At 37.3% G+C, this 11,809-nt stretch overlaps 2 non-coding genes across 2 annotated transcripts; both read right to left on the reverse strand.

Annotated features, from left to right (window-relative positions):
* Positions 1-6,687: 6,687 nt before the first annotated feature.
* Positions 6,688-6,760, reverse strand: TRNAG-GCC (transfer RNA glycine (anticodon GCC)). The gene has a single exon. It is a non-coding gene; the product is annotated as a tRNA-Gly (tRNA).
* A 1,665-nt stretch (positions 6,761-8,425) lies between these two features.
* Positions 8,426-8,498, reverse strand: TRNAG-GCC (transfer RNA glycine (anticodon GCC)). Its single transcript has one exon. It is a non-coding gene; the product is annotated as a tRNA-Gly (tRNA).
* Positions 8,499-11,809: the final 3,311 nt, after the last annotated feature.

The following is an 11,809-nucleotide window of genomic DNA, read 5'->3' on the forward strand; positions in this document are numbered from 1 at the left end:
GACTACGATTTCTTATTGAAAATTGAATTTTAACAGTTTTTTGAATGAATATCGTTACATTTGCTTGAATTAAAACAAAAAGCACAAAAATAATGGTTTCAGAGGTTATATTTGAAAATAGTGAAGAAATACTCAAAATGTGTTTCTCTGGCCGAGAAACGTCGATTTTGAAAATATTATTAAAAATCGAGGTACATTTTTATTTATTGTTCAATCGAGATGAAATCACTTTTAATGAGTGTTTTATAGGGAATTAAGCTGAATTCAGTCAAATATTTGTCCAGAAAAAAATGCATTCAAAAAAGTACCGAAAAAATCGCATGTTTTTTTTCTTCAAGATACAAAATTCGTCACAACGATTTCTTATTGAAAATTTAATTTTAACAGTTTTTTGAATGAATATCGTTACATTTGCTTGAATTAAAGCAAAAAGTACAAAAATAATGGTTTCAGTGGTTATATTTGAAAATAGTGAAGAAATACTCAAAATGTGTTTCTCTGGCCGAGAAACGTCGATTTTGAAAATATTATTAAAAATCGAGGTACATTTTTGTTTATTGTTCAATCGAGATGAAATCACTTTTAATGAGTGTCTTATAGGCAATTAAGCTGAATTCGGTCAAACGTTTGTCCAGAAAAAAATGCATTCAAAAAAGTACCGAAAAAATCGCATGTTTTTTTTCTTCGACATACAAAATTCGTCACACCGATTTCTTATTGAAAATTGAATTTTAACAGTTTTTTGAATGAATATCGTTATATTTGCTTGAATTAAAGCAAAAATTACAAAAATAATGGTTTCAGTGGTTATATTTGAAAGTAGTGAAGAAATACACAAAATGTGTTTCTCTGGCCGAGAAACGTCGATTTTGAAAATATTATTAAAAATCGAGGTACATTTTTATTTATTGTTCAATCGAGATGAAATCACTTTTAATGAGTGTTTTATAGGGAACTAAGCTGAATTCGGTCAAAACTTTGTCCAGAAAAAATGCATTCAAAAGTATACCGAAAAAATCGCATGTTTTTTTCTTCATGATACAAAATCCGTGAGTACGATTTCTTATTGAATATTGAATTTTAACAGTTTTTTGAATGAATATCGTTATATTTGCTTGAATTAAAGCAAAAAGTACAAAATAATGGTTTCAGTGGTTATATATAAAAAAAGTGAAGAAATACTCAAAATGTGTTTCTCTGGCCGAGAAACGTCGATTTTGAAAATATTATTAAAAATCGAGGTACATTTTTATTTATTGTTCAATCGAGATGAAATCACTTTTAATGAGTGTTTTATAGGGAATTAAGCAGAATTCGGTCAAATATTTGTCCAGAAAAAAATGCATTCAAAAAAGTACCGAAAAAATCGCATGTTTTTTTCTTCAAGATACAAAATTCGTCACAACGATTTCTTATTGAAAATTTAATTTTAACAGTTTTTTGAATAAATATCGTTACATTTGCTTGAATTAAAGCAAAAAGTACAAAAATAATGGTTTCAGTGGTTATATTTGAAAATAGTGAAGAAATACTCAAAATGTGTTTCTCTGGCCGAGAAACGTCGATTTTGAAAATATTATTAAAAATCGAGGTACATTTTTATTTATTGTTCAATCGAGATGAAATCACTTTTAATGAGTGTTTTATAGGGAATTAAGCTGAATTCGGTCAAATATTTGTCCAGAAAAAAATGCATTCAAAAAAGTACCGAAAAAATCGCATGTTTTTTTTCTTCAAGATACAAAATTCGTCACAACGATTTCTTATTGAAAATTTAATTTTAACAGTTTTTTGAATGAATATCGTTACATTTGCTTGAATTAAAGCAAAAAGTACAAAAATAATGGTTTCAGTGGTTATATTTGAAAATAGTGAAGAAATACTCAAAATGTGTTTCTCTGGCCGAGAAACGTCGATTTTGAAAATATTATTAAAAATCGAGGTACATTTTTGTTTATTGTTCAATCGAGATGAAATCACTTTTAATGAGTGTCTTATAGGCAATTAAGCTGAATTCGGTCAAACGTTTGTCCAGAAAAAAATGCATTCAAAAAAGTACCGAAAAAATCGCATGTTTTTTTTCTTCGACATACAAAATTCGTCACACCGATTTCTTATTGAAAATTGAATTTTAACAGTTTTTTGAATGAATATCGTTAAATTTGCTTGAATTAAAGCAAAAAGTACAAAAATAATGGTTTCAGTGGTTATATTTGAAAATAGTGAAGAAATACTCAAAATGTGTTTCTCTGGCCGAGAAACGTCGATTTTGAAAATATTATTAAAAATCGAGGTACATTTTTGTTTATTGTTCAATCGAGATGAAATCACTTTTAATGAGTGTTTTATAGGGAACTAAGCTGAATTCGGTCAAAGATTTGTCCAGAAAAAAATGCATTCAAAAGTGTACCGAAAAAATCGCATGTTTTTTTCTTCAAGATACAAAATCCGTGACTACGATTTCTTATTGAAAATTGAATTTTAACAGTTTTTTGAATGAATATCGTTACATTTGCTTGAATTAAAACAAAAAGCACAAAAATAATGGTTTCAGAGGTTATATTTGAAAATAGTGAAGAAATACTCAAAATGTGTTTCTCTGGCCGAGAAACGTCGATTTTGAAAATATTATTAAAAATCGAGGTACATTTTTATTTATTGTTCAATCGAGATGAAATCACTTTTAATGAGTGTTTTATAGGGAATTAAGCTGAATTCAGTCAAATATTTGTCCAGAAAAAAATGCATTCAAAAAAGTACCGAAAAAATCGCATGTTTTTTTTCTTCAAGATACAAAATTCGTCACAACGATTTCTTATTGAAAATTTAATTTTAACAGTTTTTTGAATGAATATCGTTACATTTGCTTGAATTAAAGCAAAAAGTACAAAAATAATGGTTTCAGTGGTTATATTTGAAAATAGTGAAGAAATACTCAAAATGTGTTTCTCTGGCCGAGAAACGTCGATTTTGAAAATATTATTAAAAATCGAGGTACATTTTTGTTTATTGTTCAATCGAGATGAAATCACTTTTAATGAGTGTCTTATAGGCAATTAAGCTGAATTCGGTCAAACGTTTGTCCAGAAAAAAATGCATTCAAAAAAGTACCGAAAAAATCGCATGTTTTTTTTCTTCGACATACAAAATTCGTCACACCGATTTCTTATTGAAAATTGAATTTTAACAGTTTTTTGAATGAATATCGTTATATTTGCTTGAATTAAAGCAAAAATTACAAAAATAATGGTTTCAGTGGTTATATTTGAAAGTAGTGAAGAAATACACAAAATGTGTTTCTCTGGCCGAGAAACGTCGATTTTGAAAATATTATTAAAAATCGAGGTACATTTTTATTTATTGTTCAATCGAGATGAAATCACTTTTAATGAGTGTTTTATAGGGAACTAAGCTGAATTCGGTCAAAACTTTGTCCAGAAAAAATGCATTCAAAAGTATACCGAAAAAATCGCATGTTTTTTTCTTCATGATACAAAATCCGTGAGTACGATTTCTTATTGAATATTGAATTTTAACAGTTTTTTGAATGAATATCGTTATATTTGCTTGAATTAAAGCAAAAAGTACAAAATAATGGTTTCAGTGGTTATATATAAAAAAAGTGAAGAAATACTCAAAATGTGTTTCTCTGGCCGAGAAACGTCGATTTTGAAAATATTATTAAAAATCGAGGTACATTTTTATTTATTGTTCAATCGAGATGAAATCACTTTTAATGAGTGTTTTATAGGGAATTAAGCAGAATTCGGTCAAATATTTGTCCAGAAAAAAATGCATTCAAAAAAGTACCGAAAAAATCGCATGTTTTTTTCTTCAAGATACAAAATTCGTCACAACGATTTCTTATTGAAAATTTAATTTTAACAGTTTTTTGAATAAATATCGTTACATTTGCTTGAATTAAAGCAAAAAGTACAAAAATAATGGTTTCAGTGGTTATATTTGAAAATAGTGAAGAAATACTCAAAATGTGTTTCTCTGGCCGAGAAACGTCGATTTTGAAAATATTATTAAAAATCGAGGTACATTTTTATTTATTGTTCAATCGAGATGAAATCACTTTTAATGAGTGTTTTATAGGGAATTAAGCTGAATTCGGTCAAATATTTGTCCAGAAAAAAATGCATTCAAAAAAGTACCGAAAAAATCGCATGTTTTTTTTCTTCAAGATACAAAATTCGTCACAACGATTTCTTATTGAAAATTTAATTTTAACAGTTTTTTGAATAAATATCGTTACATTTGCTTGAATTAAAGCAAAAGTACAATAATAATGGTTTCAGTGGTTATATTTGAAAATAGTGAAGAAATACTCAAAATGTGTATCTCTGGCCGAGAAACGTCGATTTCGAAAATATTATTAAAAATCGAGGTACATTTTTATTTATTGTTCAATCGAGATGAAATACCTCTTAATGAGTGTTTTATAGGGAATTAAGCTGAATTCGGTCAAACATTTGTCCTGAAAAAAATGCATTCAAAAAAGTACCGAAAAAATCGCATGTTTTTTTCTTCAAGATACAAAATTCGTCACAACGATTTCTTATTGAAAATTTAATTTTAACAGTTTTTTGAATGAATATCGTTACATTTGCTTGAATTAAAGCAAAAAGTACAAAAATAATGATTTCAGTGGTTATATTTAAAAATAGTGAAGAAATACTCAAAATGTTTTTCTCTGGCCGAGAAACGTCGAGTTTGAAAATATTATTAAAAATAGAGGTACATTTTTATTAATTGTTCAATCGAGATGAAATCACTTTTAATGAGTGTTTTATAGGGAATTAAGCTGAATTCGGTCAAAGATTTGTCCAGAAAAAAATGCATTCAAAAGTTTACCGAAAAAATCGCATGTTTTTTTTCTTCAAGATACAAAATCCGTGACTACGATTTCTTATTGAAAATTGAATTTTAACAGTTTTTTGAATGAATGTCGTTATATTTGCTTGAATTAAAACAAAAAGTACAAAAATAATGGTTTCAGAGGTTATATTTGAAAATAGTGAAGAAATACTCAAAATGGGTTTCTCTGGCCGAGAAACGTCGATTTTGAAAATATTATTGAAAATCGAGGTACATTTTTATTTATTGTTCAATCGAGATGAAATCCCTCTTAATGAGTGTTTTATAGGGAATTAAGCTGATTTCGGTCAAACATTAGTCCAGAAAAAAATGCATTCAAAAAAGTACCGAAAAAATCGCATGTTTTTTTTTCTTCAAGATACAAAATTCGTCACAACGATTTCTTATTGAAAATTTAATTTTAACAGTTTTTTGAATAAATATCGTTACATTTGCTTGAATTAAAGTAAAAAGTACAAAAATAATGGTTTCAGTGGTTATATTTGAAAATAGTGAAGAAATACTCAAAATGTGTTTCTCTGGCCGAGAAACGTCGATTTTGAAAATATTATTAAAAATCGAGGTACATTTTTATTTATTGTTCAATCAAGATGAAATCACTTTTAATGAGTGTTTTATAGGGAATTAAGCTGAATTCGGTCAAATATTTGTCCAGAAAAAAATGCATTCAAAAAAGTACCGAAAAAATCGCATGTTTTTTTTCTTCAAGATACAAAATTCGTCACAACGATTTCTTATTGAAAATTTAATTTTAACAGTTTTTTGAATAAATATCGTTACATTTGCTTGAATTAAAGCAAAAAGTACAAAAATAATGGTTTCAGTGGTAACCATTGCGCCACGGAAGCCCAATAATTAAATGTTCGTCAGAATTTGTGGAAAAACTCTTACTTTTTTCGTTACACCTGAGACCTCACAACACCGCTCTCGGGTGGGCTCGAACCACCAACCTTGTGAATAACAGCTGAGGGCGCTAACCATTGCCCCACGAAAGCCCAAAAATTAAATGGTCGTCAGGTATTGTGGAAAAACTTTGGCTTTGTACGTTACATTTGAGATCCCACAACACCGCTCCCGGGTGGGCTCGAACCACCAACCTATTGGTTAACAGCCGAACGCGCTAAACATTGAGCCACGAAAGCTCAGAAATTAAATGGTTGTCACGTATTGTGGAAAAGGTTTAACTTTTTACGCTACATCTGAGACCCCACAACACCTCTCCCGGGTGGTCTCGAACCACCAACCTTTCGGTTAACAGCTGAACGCGCTAACCATTGCGCCACGGAAGCCCAAAAATTAAATGGTCGTCAGGTATTGTGGAAAAACTTTGCCTTTGTACGTTACATTTGAGATCCCACAACACCGCTCCCGGGTGGGCTCGAACCACCAACCTATTGGTTAACAGCCGAACGCGCTAAACATTGAGCCACGAAAGCTCAGAAATTAAATGGTTGTCACGTATTGTGGAAAAGTTTTGACTTTTTAGGCTACATCTGAGACCCCACAACACCTCTCCCGGGTGGTCTCGAACCACCAACCTTTCGGTTAACAGCTGAACGCGCTAACCATTGCGCCACGGAAGCCCAAAAATTAAATGTTCGTCAGGTTTTGTGTAAAAACTCTTACTTTTTTTTCGTTACATCTGAGACCTCACAACACCGCTCCAGGGTGGGCTCGAACCACCAACCGTTTGAATAACAGCTGAGCGCGCTAACTATTGCGCCACGGAAGCCCAAAAATTAAATGATCGTCAGGTATTGTGGTAAATTCGCTTTGTACGTTACATTTGAGATCCCACAACACCGCTCCCGGGTGGGCTCGAACCACCAACCTTTCGGTTGGCAGCTGAACGCGCTAACCATTGCGCCACGGAAGCCCAATAATTAAATGTTCGTCAGAATTTGTGGAAAAACTCTTACTTTTTTCGTTACATCTGAGACCTCAAAACACCGCTCACGGGTGGGCCCGAACCACCAACCTATTGGTTAACAGCCGAACGCGCTAAACATTGAGCCACGAAAGCTCAGAAATTAAATGGTTGTCACGTTTTGTGGAAAAGTTTTGACTTTTTACGCTACATCTGAGACTCCACAACACCTCTCCCGGGCGGGCTCGAACCACCAACCTATTGGTTAACAGCCGAACGCGCTAACCATTAGCCACGGAAGCTCAGAAATTAAATGGTTGTCAGGTATTGTGAAAAAGTTATGACTTTTCACGCTACATCTGAGACCCCACAACACCTCTCTAAGGTGGTCTCGAACCACCAACCTATTGGTTAACAGCCGAACGCGCAAACCATTGAGCCACGGAAGCCCATAAATTAAATGTTCGTCAGGTTTTGTGTAAAAACTCTTACTTTTTTTCGTTACATCTGAGACCTCACAACACCGCTCCCGGGTGGGCTCGAACCACCAACCTTTCGGTTAACAGCCGAACGCGCTAACCATTGCTCCACGGAAGTCCAAATATTAAATGGTCGTCAGGTATTGTGGAAAAACGTTACATTTGAGATCCCACAACACCGCTTCCGGGTGGTCTCGAACCACCAACCTATTGGTTAACAGCCGAACGCGCTAAACATTGCGCCACGGAAGCCCAATAATTAAATGTTCGTCAGAATTTGTGGAAAAACTCTTACTTTTTTCGTTACATCTGAGACCCCACAACACCTCTCTTGGGTGGGCTCGAACCACCAACCTTTCGGTTAACAGCCGAACGCGCTAACCATTGCTCCACGGAAGTCCAAATATTAAATGGTCGTCAGGTATTGTGGAAAAACGTTACATTTGAGATCCCACAACACCGCTTCCGGGTGGTCTCGAACCACCAACCTATTGGTTAACAGCCGAACGCGCTAAACATTGAGCCACGAAAGCCCAATAATTAAATGTTCGTCAGAATTTGTGGAAAAACTCTTACTTTTTTCGTTACATCTGAGACCTCAAAGCACCGCTCACGGGTGGGCCCGAACCACCAACCTATTGGTTAACAGCCGAACGCGCTAAACATTGAGCCACGAAAGCTCAGAAATTAAATGGTTGTCACGTTTTGTGGAAAAGTTTTGACTTTTTACGCTACATCTGAGACCCCACAACACCGCTCCCGGGTGGGCTCGAACCACCAACCTATTGGTTAACAGCCGAACGCGCTAACCATTGAGCCACGAAAGCTCAGAAATTAAATGGTTGTCAGGTATTGTGAAAACGTTATGACTTTTCACGCTACATCTGAGACCCCACAACACCTCTCTAGGGTGGGCTCGAACGACCAATCTTTCGGTTAACAGCTGAACGCGCTAACCATTGCGCCACGGAAGCCCAATAATTAAATGTTCGTCAGAATTTGTGGAAAAACTTTTACTTTTTTCGTTACATCTGAGACCTCACAACACCGCTCTCGGGTGGGCTCGAACCACCAACCTTGTGAATAGCAGCTGAGCGCACTAACCTTTGCCCCACGAAAGCCCAAAAATTAAATGGTCGTCAGGTATTGTGGAAAAACTTTGGCTTTGTACGTTACATTTGAGATCACACAACACCGCTCCCGGGTGGGCTCGAACCACCAACCTTTCGGTTGGCAGCTGAACGCGCTAACCATTGCGCCACGGAAGCCCAATAATTAAATGTTCGTCAGAATTTGTGGAAAAACTCTTACTTTTTTCGTTACATCTGAGACCTCAAAACACCGCTCACGGGTGGGCCCGAACCACCAACCTATTGGTTAACAGCCGAACGCGCTAAACATTGAGCCACGAAAGCTCAGAAATTAAATGGTTGTCACGTTTTGTGGAAAAGTTTTGACTTTTTACGCTACATCTGAGACCCCACAACACCTCTCCCGGGCGGGCTCGAACCACCAACCTATTGGTTAACAGCCGAACGCGCTAACCATTAGCAACGGAAGCTCAGAAATTAAATGGTTGTCAGGTATTGTGAAAAAGTTATGACTTTTCACGCTACATCTGAGACCCCACAACACCTCTCTAAGGTGGGCTCGAACGACCAATCTTTCGGTTAACAACTGACCGCGCTAACCATTGCGCCACGGAAGCCCAATAATTAAATGTTCGTCAGAATTTGTGGAAAAACTCTTACTTTTTTCGTTACATCTGAGACCCCACAACAGATCTCTTGGGTGGGCTCGAACCACCAACCTTTCGGTTAACAGCCGAACGCGCTAACCATTGCTCCACGGAAGTCCAAATATTAAATGGTCGTCAGGTATTGTGGAAAAACTTTGGCTTTATACGTTACATTTGAGATCTTACAACACCGCTTCCGGGTGGTCTCGAACCACCAACCTATTGGTTAACAGCCGAACGCGCAAACCATTGAGCCACGGAAGCCCATAAATTAAATGTTCGTCAGGTTTTGTGTAAAAACTCTTACTTTTTTTCGTTACATCTGAGACCTCACAACACCGCTCCCGGGTGGGCTCGAACCACCAACCTATTGGTTAACAGCCGAACGCGCTAACCATTGAGCCACGAAAGCTCAGAAATTAAATGGTTGTCACGTATTGTGAAAAAGTTATGACTTTTCACGCTACATCTGAGACCCCACAACACCTCTCTAGGGTGGGCTCGAACCACCAACCTTTCGGTTAACAGCCGAACGCGCTAACCATTGCTCCACGGAAGCCCAAAAATTAAATGGTCGTCAGGTATTGTGGAAAAACTTTGGCTTTATACGTTACATTTGAGATCCCACAACACCGCTTCCGGGTGGTCTCGAACCACCAACCTTTTGAATAACAGCTGAGCGCGCTAACTATTGCGCCACGGAAGCCCAAAAATTAAATGATCTTCAGGTATTGTGGTAACTTTCGCTTTGTACGTTACATTTGAGATCCCACAACACCGCTCCCGGGTGGGCTCGAACCACCAACCTTTCGGTTAACAGCTGAACGCGCTAACCATAGCGACACGCAAGCCCAATAATTAAATGTTCGTCAGAATTTGTGGAAAAACTCTTACTTTTTTCGTTACATCTGAGACCTCACAACACCGCTCACGGGTGGGCCCGAACCACCAACCTATTGGTTAACAGCCGAACGCGCTAAACATTGAGCCACGAAAGCTCAGAAATTAAATGGTTGTCACGTTTTGTGGAAAAGTTTTGACTTTTTACGCTACATCTGAGACCCCACAACACCTCTCTCGGGCGGGCTCGAACCACCAACCTATTGGTTAACAGCCGAACCCGCTAACCATTAGCCACGGAAGCTCAGAAATTAAATAGTTGTCAGGTATTGTGAAAAAGTTATGACTTTTTTCGTTACATCTGAGACCCCACAACACCTCTCTTGGGTGGGCTCGAACCACCAACCTTTCGGTTAACAGCCGAACGCGCTAACCATTGCTCCACGGAAGTCCAAATATTAAATGGTCGTCAAGTATTGTGGAAAAACTTTGGCTTTATACGTTACATTTGAGATCCCACAACACCGCTTCCGGGTGGTCTCGAACCACCAACCTATTGGTTAACAGCCGAACGCGCAAACCATTGAGCCACGGAAGCTCAGAAATTAAATGGTTGTCACGTATTGTGGAAAATTTTTGACTTTTTACGCTACATCTGAGACCCCACAACACCTCTCCCGGGTGGTCTCGAACCACCAACCTTTCGGTTAACAGCTAAACGCGCTAACCATTGCGCCACGGAAGCCCATAAATTAAATGTTCGTCAGGTTTTGTGTAAAAACTCTTACTTTTTTCGTTACATCTGAGACCTCACAACACCGCTCTCGGGTGGGCTCGAACCACCAACCTTGTGAATAACAGCTGAGCGCGCTAACCATTGCCCCGCGAAAGCCCAAAAATTAAATGGTCGTCAGGTATTGTGAAAAAGTTATGACTTTTCACGCTACATCTGAGACCCCACAACACCTCTCTAGGGTGTGCTCGAACGACCAATCTTTCGGTTAACAGCTGAACGCGCTAACCATTGCGCCACGGAAGCCCAATAATTAAATGTTCGTCAGGTTTTGTGTAAAAACTCTTACTTTTTTCGTTGCATCTGAGACCTCACAACACCGCTCTCGGGTGGGCTCGAACCACCAACCTTGTGAATAACAGCTGAGGGCGCTAACCATTGCCCCACGAAAGCCCAAAAATTAAATGTTCGTCAGATATTGTGGAAAAACTTTGGCTTTGTACGTTACATTTGAGATCCCACAACACCGCTCCCGGGTGGGCTCGAACCACCAACCTATTGGTTAACAGCCGAACGCACTAAACATTGAGCCACGAAAGCTCAGAAATTAAATGGTTGTCACGTATTGTGGAAAAGTTTTGACTTTTTACGCTACATTTGAGATCCCACAACACCACTCCCGGGTGGTCTCGAACCACCAACCTTTCGGTTAACAGCTGAACGCGCTATTCATTGCGCCACGGAAGCCCAAAAATTAAATGTTCGTCAGGTTTTGTGTAAAAACTCTTACTTTGTTTCGTTACATCTGAGACTTCACAACACCGCTCCCGGGTGGGCTCGAACCACCAACCTATTGGTTAACAGCCGAACGCGCTAACCATTGAGCCACGAAAGCTCAGAAATTAAATAGTTGTCAGGTATTGTGAAAAAGTTATGACTTTTCACGCTACATCTGAGACCCCACAACACCTCTCTAGGGTGGGCTCGAACGACCAATCTTTCGGTTAACAGCTGAACGCGCTAACCATTGCGCCACGGAAGCCCAAAAATTAAATGGTCGTCAGGTATTGTGGAAAAACTCTTACTTTTTTCGTTATATCTGAGACCTCACAACACCGCTCTCGGGTGGGCTCGAACCACCAACCTTTTGAATAACAGCTGAGCGCGCTAACTATTGCGCCACGGAAGCCCAAAAATTAAATGATCGTCAGGTATTGTGGTAACTTTCGCTTTGTACGTTACATTTGAGATCCCACAACACCGCTCCC

This window comes from Phalangium opilio, unplaced genomic scaffold, assembly GCF_054372755.1.
Source record: "Phalangium opilio isolate 3A_F unplaced genomic scaffold, DU_Popi_V2 ptg001865l_1, whole genome shotgun sequence".
In the NCBI taxonomy this organism is placed as follows: domain Eukaryota; kingdom Metazoa; phylum Arthropoda; class Arachnida; order Opiliones; family Phalangiidae; genus Phalangium; species Phalangium opilio.